The sequence below is a fragment of the Triturus cristatus genome, chromosome 4_2, assembly GCF_964204655.1.
Source record: "Triturus cristatus chromosome 4_2, aTriCri1.1, whole genome shotgun sequence".
NCBI classification, from domain to species: domain Eukaryota; kingdom Metazoa; phylum Chordata; class Amphibia; order Caudata; family Salamandridae; genus Triturus; species Triturus cristatus.
Genome location: NC_140586.1, coordinates 647,455,835 through 647,472,296, shown reverse-complemented (window position 1 = coordinate 647,472,296; position 16,462 = coordinate 647,455,835).

Genomic DNA, 16,462 nt, shown 5'->3' with positions numbered 1-16,462 from the left:
CTAAGGACTGAATATTTTTGGATTAAAAAGCTAAATTGTTCCCATCCCATTGGGTTGAATGACCGCATAGAATATGCTTGTTTTCTCTAGTCTGCTGAATACAGTTACATTGGTAAATCGTGTTATCCGGTCCCGTAATTCACTGTTTATAATTCATGAATTATGTTATGGGATGATGATGTTTATTAATATATTCAGATTTTGTCTATATTTTTCACTTATTATTTTCCACTTCTATGTACATTTTCCTTTCTCAAACCTTTTTTTTTCTTCATTAACTTTATTGAAATGTTGGTCTTTTCTTTGGGGTTTCTACTTGTCTGGCCGCTTCATAGGCCGTTTGCGTCTACATTTCTGTCAGCTTGATGCCCATTCGTTGTGATTACGTTAACACGTAACCGATTGGCTTATACTGTCCATTCCCACATCACGTCACTTTAGCTTATATATATTAACCTATCACAGGGTGATTTAGATTTGTCATCAAGTTCGACGTTGAACTTTCACGCCGTCCGCAGAGCCTTAGACATGTGAAAACCGTTTGGTTTCCAGTAAGTTCATGTTAAATACGCTCTTTCCGGGATTTAAAGGGACCTTTTGGTACTTTCTTTCACTCGTTTTATGCTGGCGCGTTTCTTTTTTACTGAATTTTGGCCCTGGGTTATCTGCATCTCTCCTTAGTACACGCTTCGTTATTATTTTTTCAATTACACATTTATTTCCCGCATGTATTGTTCACTTCCGTTCATTTTCTGCTCTCTAGTTTAAATATTTATTTACCGCTCGTTTCGTTAATTTTCTTTCATTTGGTTTGTCTTCATCACAGTTTATGTATTTTGGTCTATACACGTGATTTTTTATGCATTGATTTAACTGTCCAGAGTTATTTCATTTGTTTGGGATAGTGAACTTAATGGTCCTGTTTCATTTCATTTGTAGACCCCTGAAGAAGGGTCAGATTATTGACCCGAAATGCATTGGGTGGATGTCTAATGTGCTCAAGAAGAACAATTCTTTGTTATGTATGATTACATTTGGAAATGATATTTCAACGAGAGACTCAATTGTCGAAACTCAATCTATGAAGTAAATAAATTGTTGAAGAAACTTTATCAGTTTCATGGTTTACTGAGTGCCCTTGTCTGCGAGAAGGTGATTCTTCTCACTACACACGAATAATTCTTTTAAAGACGCGGGAGGACTCCGCGTGACACAAGGAGCACCAACATAAATTCTTTGAACTTTGTCTAATCGTCTAGAGTGCACAGGGATAACACAGAGGAAATAAATACCCCATACAAGTTTGTGTATTGCTGAATTCCTATGAGCTGGGTGGGATGCACACTGGAGGAAAGGAAGAATAGATTCCATTTAAACCTCAAAAGGTTGCTCTTTGATTCAGTGATCTATCACAAGAAAGGGGCCTGGACAAATCTCAGGAAGGGAGACAGGACTGTTAAGGCAATCACAAAGAGTAGGGCTGGAAGCTGGAGATTAACCTTTTGATGCACATATCACTGTGGCTGACATCCCTTTGTGAACTCTCGTCACTACTATGAACTGTGTTGTGGGTCAATCAGCATCAGAATTATGCCTGCTGTGACAGACATTCCTTCAAGGGGAAAGAAGAAAAAGAGAAGTGGAAAATTCAAAAGAAGCACAGCCCCAACACAAAACTTCAAAGACTCAGACCCTAGATCCCATTTTGGTGTCTGGAAATGGACTATAGGAAGGGGAGGTTTAGACCCCAAACATTGTCATCTGCCAAGGAGCCAGATGGGCTGTATGAGAAGGGGAAGCTCGGCAAGATCTCTGCCTGTGACCAGGACTGGGGGCCAAGACCTGCTAGTCTCCCTGTTGGGTGAGGGGACATCACACAGGAAAAACCAAGACCACCTGCCCTGGAAAACCAGCGCCTGCCTGATTGCCAAGACCAGTGTGCCATGTGAGGAAGAGGAGGGAGCAAGGTCCAAGGAGAAGCCCTACAGAGAGGACTTCCTGAGTGAGGTGTGAGGAGAATGACTGTGCACTAATCGGGCCGTATGTCCTTATGTCCAGAGGAGGGGCAGGGTGGGGGGTTGCAAAATGCGGCATACGGCTGATTGCAGGTAAGTTACGAAAAAATAAAGAAAACAAATTTTGTTGCGCGCGCTGCATCGCATTTGGTGATGCTGCACGCGCAACAATTTTTTTTTTTTTTTTCGTAACTTACCTGCAATCGGCCATATGCCGCATTTTGAAACCCCCCACCCTGCCCCTCCTCTGCCCCACGTCACCGCCCCGGTAACTTGCCCTATACGGGCCATCGCTGGAGAGATGGTGTCAAAGGCTGCCGACAGATCAAGAAGGACTAGGATCACTGGGGTCCCCCTGTCCAATGTCAACCTTATGGTATCCGTATCCTCCAACAGTGCGGCCTCCGTGCTATGCGAGGCACGGAATCCGGACTGGGAAGGATCCAGAAGGTTATTTTGTTCCAAATAACGGGACAGATGCTGGTTTAACAGTGACTCCTTAACCTTCGAGCAACAGGAGAGAAGAGAGATCGGCCTATAGTTTTGTAGATCAGTTGGATCCGCTAGCACCTTTTTAAGCAATGGTTTTATGTGTGCGCTTTTCCACTTCCTAGGAAACGTGGCAGTGTCTATCGAGATGTTAATGACCTCAGCAAGTGTATCAGCCAAGACCGGACTGAGTTCTGACATCACGGTCGGTGGTGCAGGATCTAATGCTGCTTTCACGAGGCTCAATAGGGAGCCCACTTGTTCACTCGTAATATGAGGGAAATAATCTAGCCTAAGAGGATTTAATGTTTCCTGCAAAGGATCTACAAGAAGGTCTGCTTCCACCGGTTCGAAAGAGCAATAGATTGTATCAATCTTATGAGTGAAACAGGTAGCTAAATCTTCACTGAGCTCCTGGGTGGAGGGTGGCAACGGATTGTTGGCCTTGGGATTGGTAAAGTCCTTCAAGATCTTAAATAGCTCCTTCGAGGAGTTCTTCGCCTCCATAATGCGAGAGCCCAGATGTGCTCTTCTGGCTATAATGCAGCTATTGAGATAGACTCTATGCGCCCTTCGGTAGAGCTGTTCATCTGGCTCTGCCTTGGATTTCCTCCATTTCCTTTCCTTGGCCCTGCATGTAGCTTTTTCTCTCTTGAGGGTGTCTGAATACCAGGGAGCAGGGGCTGCTCTGTCCTGAATTCTTACCCTTCTGAGTGGAGCTATAACATCCAGGGCTTCTAGGATTGAGCCCTCAAGCCTTCCCAAGGCTGTGTCGCAGTCTTCGCCCGTGCTAAATGAGGGGGCATTATATACTTGGCTAAAGGCAGCAGAGGTTACCTTTTCGCAGGGCCTGCGGTAATCTATGTGGTCTTGCATGCAGGCGGGTAGGTTTGGAGACAACCTAGAGAAGCTTAAGGCAATGTGGTCTGTCCAGCCTAAGGTTTGAGGGGGTTCGACCACTAGCTCAGGAATATTTGAGAATATAGTGTCCAGTATATGGCCGGCAATATGAGTAGGAGTAGCGACTCTTGATGATAGGTCGAGTGACTCCATCGCTGCCACTAGGCTGGCAGAATCTACATTGGAGAGTATCTCTAGATGATGGTTGAAATCCCCGACTAATAGGAATTTGTTCGTGTTTAAGATATACGGAGCCAACCTCTCAAGTAGCGCTGTGCAGAACTCTTTCTTGCTGCCTCCGGGTGGGTGAAATACTTGCGCTCCCGTCCACTGTATGATTAGGTCACGTTCTACTCTAAATATCAGTAGCTCTAGATTTGAGGAGGAGACCGTGTCCAGAGTTTTAATATGACAGGGGGCGCATGGCAATAGCTTGCCCGCCGCCCCGTTTTATGGGTCTATCCAACCGGATGATTGCATAACCTGCCGGGAAGGCCATTGCCAGTGCCAGGGTGGAATCATTATTCCACCAGGTTTCCGTGAGGATACATATGTCTGGTTTAATGTCATCCAGCAGGTCCCAAATCTCAGCCACGTGTTTTGAGATGGATCTGGCATTGAGATATAGCCCCCGCAGGCAGGCTCTCTGTCCTACCCTTATGTGGTCCTCTGTTCTAACATTCTGTTTCCCAGCTCTTTGAGAGTTACAGGGGGGAGGATGTAAATTACGGGAAGCTTGTTGCTGTTTACACAGGGCCCACCCACAATACCCACAACACAAGCGTCAGTCAGGCAGATTAATATGCTCTACTTGCAATTTATTATGAACCCCAGTGCATGAGGACCGAAGTCTAAGCCTCAGCAGTGCTTCTCGTGGGTAACTTATCCTACAGATAGGAGATACCTGCTGAGGGACGGGCTGCATCCTCAGGCAGCTGGCCACGTCCTGGCGCGGATTGGCGCAGAAGGGCTTACCTTTGGCGCACCCGCTAACGCGGTCGATTTTATGCCCCAGGAGGGCTGTCCACTAGAGCGCTAACCGCTACAATGGCGCCCGGTGTGTAGGAGGACTGGATGGCAAGCTCTCTCCACTCAATCAATCGCCGAGTGCGTTTGCGTTGGACCGTAGAGTTGTGCTGGTTACTAGGCAAAATCAGGTACAAATTCTAAGCCCTTTTAAGCAAAGTACAAAACAAAATTCCCTACAATAACAAAACGTTCTTTTAAAAGTGCTCGGTATTTTAAAACCAGGGTTTAGGGTTGCTGCAACTGAATACCTATTTCTCTGCTGCGCGCCCGCTAACGCGGTCAATTTTATGCCCCAGGAGGGCTGTCCACTAGAGCGCTAACCGCTACAATGGCGCCCAGTGTGTAGGAGGACTGGATAGCAAGCTCTCTCCACTCAATCAATCGCCGAGTGCGATTGCGGTGGACCTGAGAGTTGTGCTGGTTACTAGGCAAAATCAGGTACAAATTCTAAGCCCTTATAAGCAAAGTACAAAACAAAATTCCCCACAATAACAAAACGTTCTTTTAAAAGTGCTCGATATTTTAAAACCAGGGTTTAGGGTTGCTGCAACTGAGAACCTATTTCTTTGTGCATGGCACAACCAGTGCTGCAGGCCCACTTAGTTGCATGTGAGTTACATGCCCTAGGTTTATGTCTTAACTCCGGACAAGGGACTTACAATTAACTCATATCAGCCTATCATGTATACACTAATCACCAGTATGTATATGACAGGCACAGCGCTTTGGTGCTGACTGACGGTGTCAAAGCACTCAAAGTCCAAAGGCTACTACGTAGATCAGTGGAAAACCAGGAGGGACAAAAGCAAAAAGTTGAAGGAAAGCATCCTAAAAAAGCAATTTCCAACAAGTAAGTATTGGACTGGATATTCATTTACTGTTTGCACTGTATGGACTTTGAGTTATGAGCCCTGCTCACTTACCTGTATCTATATCCCCCTCCCCCCCGGAGCCTTTGACTGCTCGTCCACAGTTACCACTAAGAGTCACGTGCAGAAGGGGCACTTGGCTCAGTTGCTCAGGATCTATAGTGGGTCAGGCCCTAGAACATCAGGAATTAATGGCCTCAACCACCAAAGTTGGGCCCAGTAGCCTCTGTGTGCTGTGCCCTGTGGCCCTCTGAAAGGAGTTCTGACACATCTCTAAACATTCTAAGGTGAATCTAACTACGCCAACTCATGGTTGGCAAGGAAAGATGACACACCTTTGGAAGAGAAGAGGGGTCATGTTGGCATACAGTGTTTTCATAGATCTTGTGACTTCTTGATCAGATGGGATATGATATTGATCTCATAATTGTAACTATAGCTTACCATACAAGAATCTGAATGAGCTTCAGAAAAAGCCTTCTGATGCTACCAGCTTTTAAAATAAACACAGACAGTTTCCTTAACGAGGGCTGTGTGCTTGCCCTTTGACACTTAACCATTTTGTTAAAATAACAGGCCGTGTTCCATTAAGGCCCATATTTACTGAATATTTGCACCAGTTCTAGCACAACACAAAACAACAGCTCCAATGTACTTCCCATCTCAAAAGGTGTTTGTGCTGGAAAGTAAATATCAGCTGTTGTTTTGCAAAATAAACACTTTCCATCAGAGGAGACATTACTGTGTGCAGATCAGTGGCAAAATCAATAGGTTTTGATGCAAAACTCGATCTGCTAAGTGAGCTGGGCAACGCATCAATAATTGACACGCACTGGAAACAGGTGTAACCAAGAGGGAATGTGTTGATTTCTCCCAGAAAACGTTCAATTTCATGTGTGCTGCAATGCATAGCATAAATCCAATGCACAGCACACATCCAATGCATAGCACGCATCCAATGCACAGCACACATCCAATGCATAGCACGCATCCAATGCATCTTCTGGGTCATCTACTCGTGGGAATTTGTACAGGAAGTTATGCTTCTGAAACAATGTTTATGCTGGACAGCACATACTTGCCTCTGCACCATGTTGTGCGGCTGTAAGTCATGCAGGTACCCTGTTTGGGTTACACTTTAGAGGATAAAACCAGCATCAGGCCAGTCTTTGAAGATATGGCACTGAAACGTGTCTTCCCTTTTACGTAACAAAGCACAGCTAATTCTGCTACTGCACAGCATTGCGTGAAATCATAGAACGTCTGTGTTTAAGTGAGCACTCTAAGAGCGAATTTTAAACACGGGGCCTGGTTTAGAGTTTGCAGGAGAGGATACTCCATCACAACTCCAGCGGAGTACCTGCTCTGCAAAACCCTCCTTCCACCCCCCTGATTTACAGGCTAAGTATGACGACCATGGAGCCTACTCCCGCTCCTCCGACAGCCCGATGGAGTACTGGCCATCGGAATTTTACATAACACCGCCAGCCCGATTTAAGACTTGACAGTGTTATATGTTTTTTATAAACGTAAAGGTAAAACTTAGCAGTGAGGGTCCGTTAAAGAAAAAAAATAATGACCTCTGCACCATAGGAAACAACTCTGATGATGTAGGGATTATTAGTGTTTGGTTTTTAAATTCTGCTTTGAGATGTTTTTTTTTAAATAAAGCAAACACTTATTTAAAGTTTGACGGGCATCCATCATGTTTGACTGAGCCGTCCGTCAAACTTTCATCACATCTACAGGAACTGCCATGATGGCAGTTTCTACCATTACTAGTGATGTCAGCAGGGCTGGGTACTCTGTCAAGGCAATGGAGTATTTTAATCCATTGCCTTGATGCAAGTACAAACCATACTCCATTATTTACATCAGTCCCACCTGCTCTTCCAGAGTTTTGTGCTGACTGGTATCTTAAATATCTCGAGAAGCACTATTTCACCATGTTATACCATGAATTACCCACCAAATACTGACCCTTTGCACTTGCGGCTCAACCTTAATCTGCCAATCTTAAACAAAATCTTAGAGGGCAAGACCACACAACAGTAGACATCTTATCAAATTTGCCCTAATTGTCAAACTCCAGGGACTGTCCCTGCCACCACACAGTGGACAGGGACCATAACAGAACTTTATGTTGCCCTCTGCGACTGAGGAATGATTAAAAAAAAGAGGAACTCTCCCCCTCCCTCCCCTTCCTCCCTCGATGCTGATGATTAACAGTTAGAGAACTCATGAAAATGTAAACTATGAATATGAAAGACCTAGCACTGTTAAAAGCCAGTGTTACACAAATCAAGAAAATTAAGTAAATCCCTCTTGGAGCCAGTAGAGTTTTTTATTTTTACATCTTATATATGTTGATCGTTTTTATGTTAACTGCCTAATGGTCTGTTTTTTTGTTCACTAATTCACATTTTATAGACTGTTTCCACGACATTGACGGAATCTAGTGTAGATTATGTTGCAGTAGTTTAGTGACACTACAATCATGGCACAGTTGACTCTGTGTGGTTAGTTTGAAGGAGCAATGTAATCTCTTGCGGCACTATTAGTTGGAAGTTGGTAACCGTTGTGTTTGAGGACAGTGGTCTTGTCCCATTGACACAGCCAGCACTAACAACAACCAACTCAGACGCCGCCTCGCCTCCCATGGAACACATCCACCTCCAGATCCAGCCCAACCCTAGAAAGACGCTCCGTGGAACACTCGCCTACAGACCTCCCGGACCCCAGACCCCTTTCACCATGTTTGCAGACTACATGGCTCCCCATGCCATCTCCTCCATGGACTACATACTGCTCGGAGACCTGAACTTCCACCTAGGCAACCTCAGCGATCCCAACACTACTGCCCTCCTGGAAAACCTCGCCAACATTGGACTGAAGCAACTTGTCTCCACTCCCACACACATAGCAGGACACGTTCTCGACTCCATCTTCGCTGGAGGAAACAACATTAGCTTCAGCCACATCACAGAACCGCTCTGGACAGACCACCACTGCATCCATTTCTCCTTCTCGAAACCCACCACACACAAGTGCATGCCCCACCTCCCACGCAGAAACTGAAACAAAGTCCTTGAAGAACCCCTCACCTCTGCCCTGAGCTGCACGGTCTCTGTGCTGTGGTTGCTGTGGAATCCAGATTGAGAGGTGTTGAGGATGTTGTTGGTTTCTATGAAGTACGCTAGCTGGGTGTTAACGACTTTCTTGATGACTTCTTGGCGGCGAATGGGAGAAGAGAGATGGGCCTGTAGTTCTTGAGGTCTGTCGGGTCTTGTGAGGGCTTCTTGATGAGGGGTTTGACTTTGGCGCGTTTCCAGGCATCGGGGAAGGTGGTGGTCTAGAGGGACCAGATGATCGTTCATTGTAGTTCTGGTGCGATGACAGCCCTGTGGAAGATGTGCGGCGGGCAATGGTCAGTGGGTGCTCCAGAATGGATGCTTTTCATAGTTTTTGCAGTGTCTTCTGTGATGAGAGAGGTCCCGGTTAAGAAGGTTCGGCTTGATGGTGTTGCTGGTGGGGGTTTTTGGGTCGGGACCGTGGTCTTGGTCATCAAAGTTGTAGAACGTTTTGATCTTGTGGTGGAAGAAGGAGCTGAGTTTGTTGCAGAGATCTTGGGAGGGAGGGACGTTGGTAGTTTCGCTGTTGGGTCTAATGAATTCTTGTATGATGGAGAAGAGTTCCTTGGAGTTGTGGGAGTTGGAGAGGATTCTGTCTTTGATGAAGTTTCTCTCAGTTGATTTGATAAGTTGGTGGTGTGCTGCAGTTGCGGCCTTGTAGACGGAGCGTGCTTCTGGGGTTTCGCTGTTACTCCATGTTTTATCCAATCGTCGGCAAGAGCGCTTGGATTGTTGGAGGTCCAGGGTGAACCAGGCGACTTTCGCGCTGTGTCATCTGGCAGAGTTATGTAGGGGGGGGCGATAGCGTTGGCGCAGTGGAGGTTATTTGCTGCGGTGTTGGTGTCTGTCATGGTAGGGGGAGGAGTACAGCTGAGGGCTGAGGTGAGATGTTCTTCGGTGATTTTGTTCCAGTTACTGTGTGGGAGGCGTGGCGTGTGATTGTGTTCTGTGGGTTTCGAGAAGGAGAAATGGATGCAATGGTGGCCTGTCCTGGGCGGTTCTATGGTATGACTGAAGCGAATGTTGTTTCCTCCGGTGAAGATGCGGTTGAGAGTGTGTCCTGCCGTGTGAGTGGGGATAGAGACAAGTTGCCTCAGTAAAATGTTGGTGAGGTTCTCTAGGAGGGCAGTGGTGTTGGGATCGCTGGGGTTGTCTAGGTGGACGTCCAGGTCTCCTAGCAGTATGTAGTCCGTGGAGGTAAGGGCGTAGGGGCGAGCCGTCATCCGAGTTGGTGGTTGTTAGTCGGAGGGAGCTTTTGTGGACTATGACGAGGCCTCCTTCGGGGCAGTTGGGGCGGTCTTTCCTCAGGATCTTGTATCCGTCGGGGATGACAGTTGCGATGTCTGGTGCGGAGCTGGCATTGGTCCAGGTCTCTGTGAGGAAGGCAACATCGGCCGAGTGGGTGTTGAGGAGGTCCCAGAGTTCTACGGCATGTCTGTGCACTCACTTGAAGAAGTCAATGAAAATTTGGAAAAGGAGATACTGTGACTTAAACATAAGCAACAACGAATGAAGAACCATGCAAGACGCTCCAATTGAAAGATTATTGGATCCCAGAACATAAAGAGAATGCCCCTGGCAGCATTGCCTTAGTAGAAGGGCTAAATAAATCATACGTGATCCCATTCTACACTCAGGATTTCACAATCATGGTGGCCCACAGAGTCCCTGCTCAAGCCTCTTGACAAGCTAAATATCCTTGGACCATGCTGGTGAACTTCACGGATTACAGAGTTTAAGAGAGGATATTGGCCAAGGCGATCAAGGCGAAGTTGTTCATGACGCAAATTAACTTTGTGTTTCAAATTGTCTCAGATTTTACAACAGAAATGTCTCAGAGGCGAAAATAATTTAAGAGCATGTTTCAAGTGGCCGGAGCACAGGCATCAATAATTCAGCTCCCTAGACTTAAGGTTTTAACAGCGTAATCCAAACATTTAGTACAGTCAAAGAAGCCTGCTATGTTTTTAAAATCAATGAATTAATGTGGTGATTTGGTTTGTGGTTTTTTTCCAGGTAAAAGGTGGGGCCGGAAGGAGAAGTGGTAGAGTTTGGCACTCATTCATAGTGTCAAAGCTTCTATGGCAAGGGAAGGATACGAGGAGTGGGAGAAAAAGCAGGTCTCCCACCAGGGCATATGGGGTGAAGAGGGTGGGGAGGAGAGATTCTGGGGTGCTGTCTAAAATAAGGTCCTGGTCAGTTGAACAAGAAAAAGACAGACTACTGGTTGTCTAGAATGGGTAAGAGAGCAAAAAAGGCATTTTAGCAGAGCAAGCTACATAGTCTGTGACTTACCTGAGAGTGCTATTTGTGCAAGTTTGCCGATTGTTACTAAGCACATTAGGCACTTTATCATATTGAAGCACCTCCAACACGCTCATTCACTAAACAACCTTTCATGGTGGCATATTTTAAATGTCCTACATATACGCTGATATGGCAATATGTATAACTAAACGGTTAACTCTGGGATTTGGAAATTAGAATACCCTTTCTTTCTTCGCACATATATATGAATTGGTTCTTCCCTTTCTTGGTATGTATTTTATATAATTATGTTTTGCTATCTTATTGATTCATGCTGATTTTAGGGACCTCTTTGTTGTGTATGTCCATGTTCTTTGGATAGTCTTACGTGTTGGTCACCCACACACTTTCTTTGCCATAGGTGCCGACACAAGGGTTGACATGCCCTTGGTCTCCTTAATTGGGAATCATTTATGAAACTGACCTTACCGGATGGATCTTATTAAAATTAGACCTTTAGTCGGATTATTCATTTCTATGATTTGAGATTATTAATAAATTTTATCCCCAAGATTGTATATATTCTTGGGAATATGCCAGAGTTAATGGGATATCTTTATAAACAACCGCAATGGACCGCACTCCGCTAGCTCCTCCTCCGGGTCGCCCCAAGGGAAGCTGGTACATGAAGTTCTTGAGTGGTTCACCCCAGTGGGTGCAAGTAAGTACTTGTTGAACTGATGATCTCTGATGGAGTTCTTGAGTGGTTCACCCCAGTGGGTGCAAGTAAGTACTTGTTGAACTGATGATCTCTAGACCCGATACATGTCCCGGGTTTTAAAATATCGCCCGAGACATGGCTCGGGTTTCGGGATAACTTCCCTCCTCAGTAGAGAAAATAGTTAGGGGTGGAAGAGAGGGCCGCCAAACAACCGTCAAGGGCCTCAGTGCCCGCACAGGCACGCAGGTGCGTCGTCCAGGAGCTCGTCAGCCCAAAGCTCGAAGGAGCCATCTTTATAAACAACCGCAATGGACCGCACTCCGCTAGCTCTTCCTCCGGGTCGCCCCAAGGGAAGCTGGTACATGAAGTTCTTGAGTGGTTCACCCCAGTGGGTGCAAGTAAGTACTTGTTGAACTGATGATCTCTGATGGAGTTCTTGAGTGGTTCACCCCAGTGGGTGCAAGTAAGTACTTGTTGAACTGATGATCTCTAGACCCGATACATGTCCCGGGTTTTAAAATATCGCCCGAGACATGGCTCGGGTTTCGGGATAACTTCCCTCCTCAGTAGAGAAAATAGTTAGGGGTGGAAGAGAGGGCCGCCAAACAACCGTCAAGGGCCTCAGTGCCTGCACAGGCACGCAGGTGCGTCGTCCAGGAGCTCGTCAGCCCAAAGCTCGAAGGAGCCATCTTTATAAACAACCGCAATGGACCGCACTCCGCTAGCTCCTCCTCCGGGTCGCCCCAAGGGAAGCTGGTACATGAAGTTCTTGAGTGGTTCACCCCAGTGGGTGCAAGTAAGTACTTGTTGAACTGATGATCTCTGATGGAGTTCTTGAGTGGTTCACCCCAGTGGGTGCAAGTAAGTACTTGTTGAACTGATGATCTCTAGACCCGATACATGTCCCGGGTTTTAAAATATCGCCCGAGACATGGCTCGGGTTTCGGGATAACTTCCCTCCTCAGTAGAGAAAATAGTTAGGGGTGGAAGAGAGGGCCGCCAAACAACCGTCAAGGGCCTCAGTGCCCGCACAGGCACGCAGGTGCGTCGTCCAGGAGCTCGTCAGCCCAAAGCTCGAAGGAGCCATCTTTATAAACAACCGCAATGGACCGCACTCCGCTAGCTCCTCCTCCGGGTCGCCCCAAGGGAAGCTGGTACATGAAGTTCTTGAGTGGTTCACCCCAGTGGGTGCAAGTAAGTACTTGTTGAACTGATGATCTCTGATGGAGTTCTTGAGTGGTTCACCCCAGTGGGTGCAAGTAAGTACTTGTTGAACTGATGATCTCTAGACCCGATACATGTCCCGGGTTTTAAAATATCGCCCGAGACATGGCTCGGGTTTCGGGATAACTTCCCTCCTCAGTAGAGAAAATAGTTAGGGGTGGAAGAGAGGGCCGCCAAACAACTGTCAAGGGCCTCAGTGCCCGCACAGGCACGCAGGTGCGTCGTCCAGGAGCTCGTCAGCCCAAAGCTCGAAGGAGCCATCTTTATAAACAACCGCAATGGACCGCACTCCGCTAGCTCCTCCTCCGGGTCGCCCCAAGGGAAGCTGGTACATGAAGTTCTTGAGTGGTTCACCCCAGTGGGTGCAAGTAAGTACTTGTTGAACTGATGATCTCTGATGGAGTTCTTGAGTGGTTCACCCCAGTGGGTGCAAGTAAGTACTTGTTGAACTGATGATCTCTAGACCCGATACATGTCCCGGGTTTTAAAATATCGCCCGAGACATGGCTCGGGTTTCGGGATAACTTCCCTCCTCAGTAGAGAAAATAGTTAGGGGTGGAAGAGAGGGCCGCCAAACAACCGTCAAGGGCCTCAGTGCCCGCACAGGCACGCAGGTGCGTCGTCCAGGAGCTCGTCAGCCCAAAGCTCGAAGGAGCCATCTTTATAAACAACCGCAATGGACCGCACTCCGCTAGCTCCTCCTCCGGGTCGCCCCAAGGGAAGCTGGTACATGAAGTTCTTGAGTGGTTCACCCCAGTGGGTGCAAGTAAGTACTTGTTGAACTGATGATCTCTGATGGAGTTCTTGAGTGGTTCACCCCAGTGGGTGCAAGTAAGTACTTGTTGAACTGATGATCTCTAGACCCGATACATGTCCCGGGTTTTAAAATATCGCCCGAGACATGGCTCGGGTTTCGGGATAACTTCCCTCCTCAGTAGAGAAAATAGTTAGGGGTGGAAGAGAGGGCCGCCAAACAACCGTCAAGGGCCTCAGTGCCCGCACAGGCACGCAGGTGCGTCGTCCAGGAGCTCGTCAGCCCAAAGCTCGAAGGAGCCATCTTTATAAACAACCGCAATGGACCGCACTCCGCTAGCTCCTCCTCCGGGTCGCCCCAAGGGAAGCTGGTACATGAAGTTCTTGAGTGGTTCACCCCAGTGGGTGCAAGTAAGTACTTGTTGAACTGATGATCTATGATGGAGTTCTTGAGTGGTTCACCCCAGTGGGTGCAAGTAAGTACTTGTTGAACTGATGATCTCTAGACCCGATACATGTCCCGGGTTTTAAAATATCGCCCGAGACATGGCTCGGGTTTCGGGATAACTTCCCTCCTCAGTAGAGAAAATAGTTAGGGGTGGAAGAGAGGGCCGCCAAACAACCGTCAAGGGCCTCAGTGCCCGCACAGGCACGCAGGTGCGTCGTCCAGGAGCTCGTCAGCCCAAAGCTCGAAGGAGCCATCTTTATAAACAACCGCAATGGACCGCACTCCGCTAGCTCCTCCTCCGGGTCGCCCCAAGGGAAGCTGGTACATGAAGTTCTTGAGTGGTTCACCCCAGTGGGTGCAAGTAAGTACTTGTTGAACTGATGATCTCTGATGGAGTTCTTGAGTGGTTCACCCCAGTGGGTGCAAGTAAGTACTTGTTGAACTGATGATCTCTAGACCCGATACATGTCCCGGGTTTTAAAATATCGCCCGAGACATGGCTCGGGTTTCGGGATAACTTCCCTCCTCAGTAGAGAAAATAGTTAGGGGTGGAAGAGAGGGCCGCCAAACAACCGTCAAGGGCCTCAGTGCCCGCACAGGCACGCAGGTGCGTCGTCCAGGAGCTCGTCAGCCCAAAGCTCGAAGGAGCCATCTTTATAAACAACCGCAATGGACCGCACTCCGCTAGCTCTTCCTCCGGGTCGCCCCAAGGGAAGCTGGTACATGAAGTTCTTGAGTGGTTCACCCCAGTGGGTGCAAGTAAGTACTTGTTGAACTGATGATCTCTGATGGAGTTCTTGAGTGGTTCACCCCAGTGGGTGCAAGTAAGTACTTGTTGAACTGATGATCTCTAGACCCGATACATGTCCCGGGTTTTAAAATATCGCCCGAGACATGGCTCGGGTTTCGGGATAACTTCCCTCCTCAGTAGAGAAAATAGTTAGGGGTGGAAGAGAGGGCCGCCAAACAACCGTCAAGGGCCTCAGTGCCCGCACAGGCACGCAGGTGCGTCGTCCAGGAGCTCGTCAGCCCAAAGCTCGAAGGAGCCATCTTTATAAACAACCGCAATGGACCGCACTCCGCTAGCTCCTCCTCCGGGTCGCCCCAAGGGAAGCTGGTACATGAAGTTCTTGAGTGGTTCACCCCAGTGGGTGCAAGTAAGTACTTGTTGAACTGATGATCTCTGATGGAGTTCTTGAGTGGTTCACCCCAGTGGGTGCAAGTAAGTACTTGTTGAACTGATGATCTCTAGACCCGATACATGTCCCGGGTTTTAAAATATCACCCGAGACATGGCTCGGGTTTCGGGATAACTTCCCTCCTCAGTAGAGAAAATAGTTAGGGGTGGAAGAGAGGGCCGCCAAACAACCGTCAAGGGCCTCAGTGCCCGCACAGGCACGCAGGTGCGTCGTCCAGGAGCTCGTCAGCCCAAAGCTCGAAGGAGCCATCTTTATAAACAACCGCAATGGACCGCACTCCGCTAGCTCCTCCTCCGGGTCGCCCCAAGGGAAGCTGGTACATGAAGTTCTTGAGTGGTTCACCCCAGTGGGTGCAAGTAAGTACTTGTTGAACTGATGATCTCTGATGGAGTTCTTGAGTGGTTCACCCCAGTGGGTGCAAGAACTTCATGTACCAGCTTTCCTTGGGGCGACCCGGAGGAGGAGCTAGCGGAGTGCGGTCCATTGCGGTTGTTTATAAAAATGGCTCCCTCGAGGTTTGAGCTGACGAGCTCCTGGACGACGCACCTGCGTGCCTGTGCGGGCACTGAGGCCCTTGACGGTTGCTTGGCGGCTCTCTCTTCCACCCCTAACTATTTTCTCTACTGAGGAGGGAAGTTATCCCGAAACCCGAGCCATGTCTCGGGCGATATTTTAAAACCCGGGACATGTATCGGGTCTAGAGATCATCAGTTCAACAAGTACTTACTTGCACCCACTGGGGTGAACCACTCAAGAACTCCATCAGAGATCATCAGTTCAACAAGTACTTACTTGCACCCACTGGGGTGAACTACTCAAGAACTTCATGTACCAGCTTTCCTTGGGGCGACCCGGAGGAGGAGCTAGCGGAGTGCGGTCCATTGCGGTTGTTTATAAAAATGGCTCCCTCGAGCTTTGAGCTGACGAGCTCCTGGACGACGCACCTGCGTGCCTGTGCGGGCACTGAGGCCCTTGACGGTTGCTTGGCGGCTCTCTCTTCCACCCCTAACTATTTTCTCTACTGAGGAGGGAAGTTATCCCGAAACCCGAGCCATGTCTCGGGCGATATTTTAAAACCCGGGACATGTATCGGGTCTAGAGATCATCAGTTCAACAAGTACTTACTTGCACCCACTGGGGTGAACCACTCAAGAACTCCATCAGAGATCATCAGTTCAACAAGTACTTACTTGCACCCACTGGGGTGAACTACTCAAGAACTTCATGTACCAGCTTTCCTTGGGGCGACCCGGAGGAGGAGCTAGCGGAGTGCGGTCCATTGCGGTTGTTTATAAAAATGGCTCCCTCGAGCTTTGAGCTGACGAGCTCCTGGACGACGCACCTGCGTGCCTGTGCGGGCACTGAGGCCCTTGACGGTTGCTTGGCGGCTCTCTCTTCCACCCCTAACTATTTTCTCTACTGAGGAGGGAAGTTATC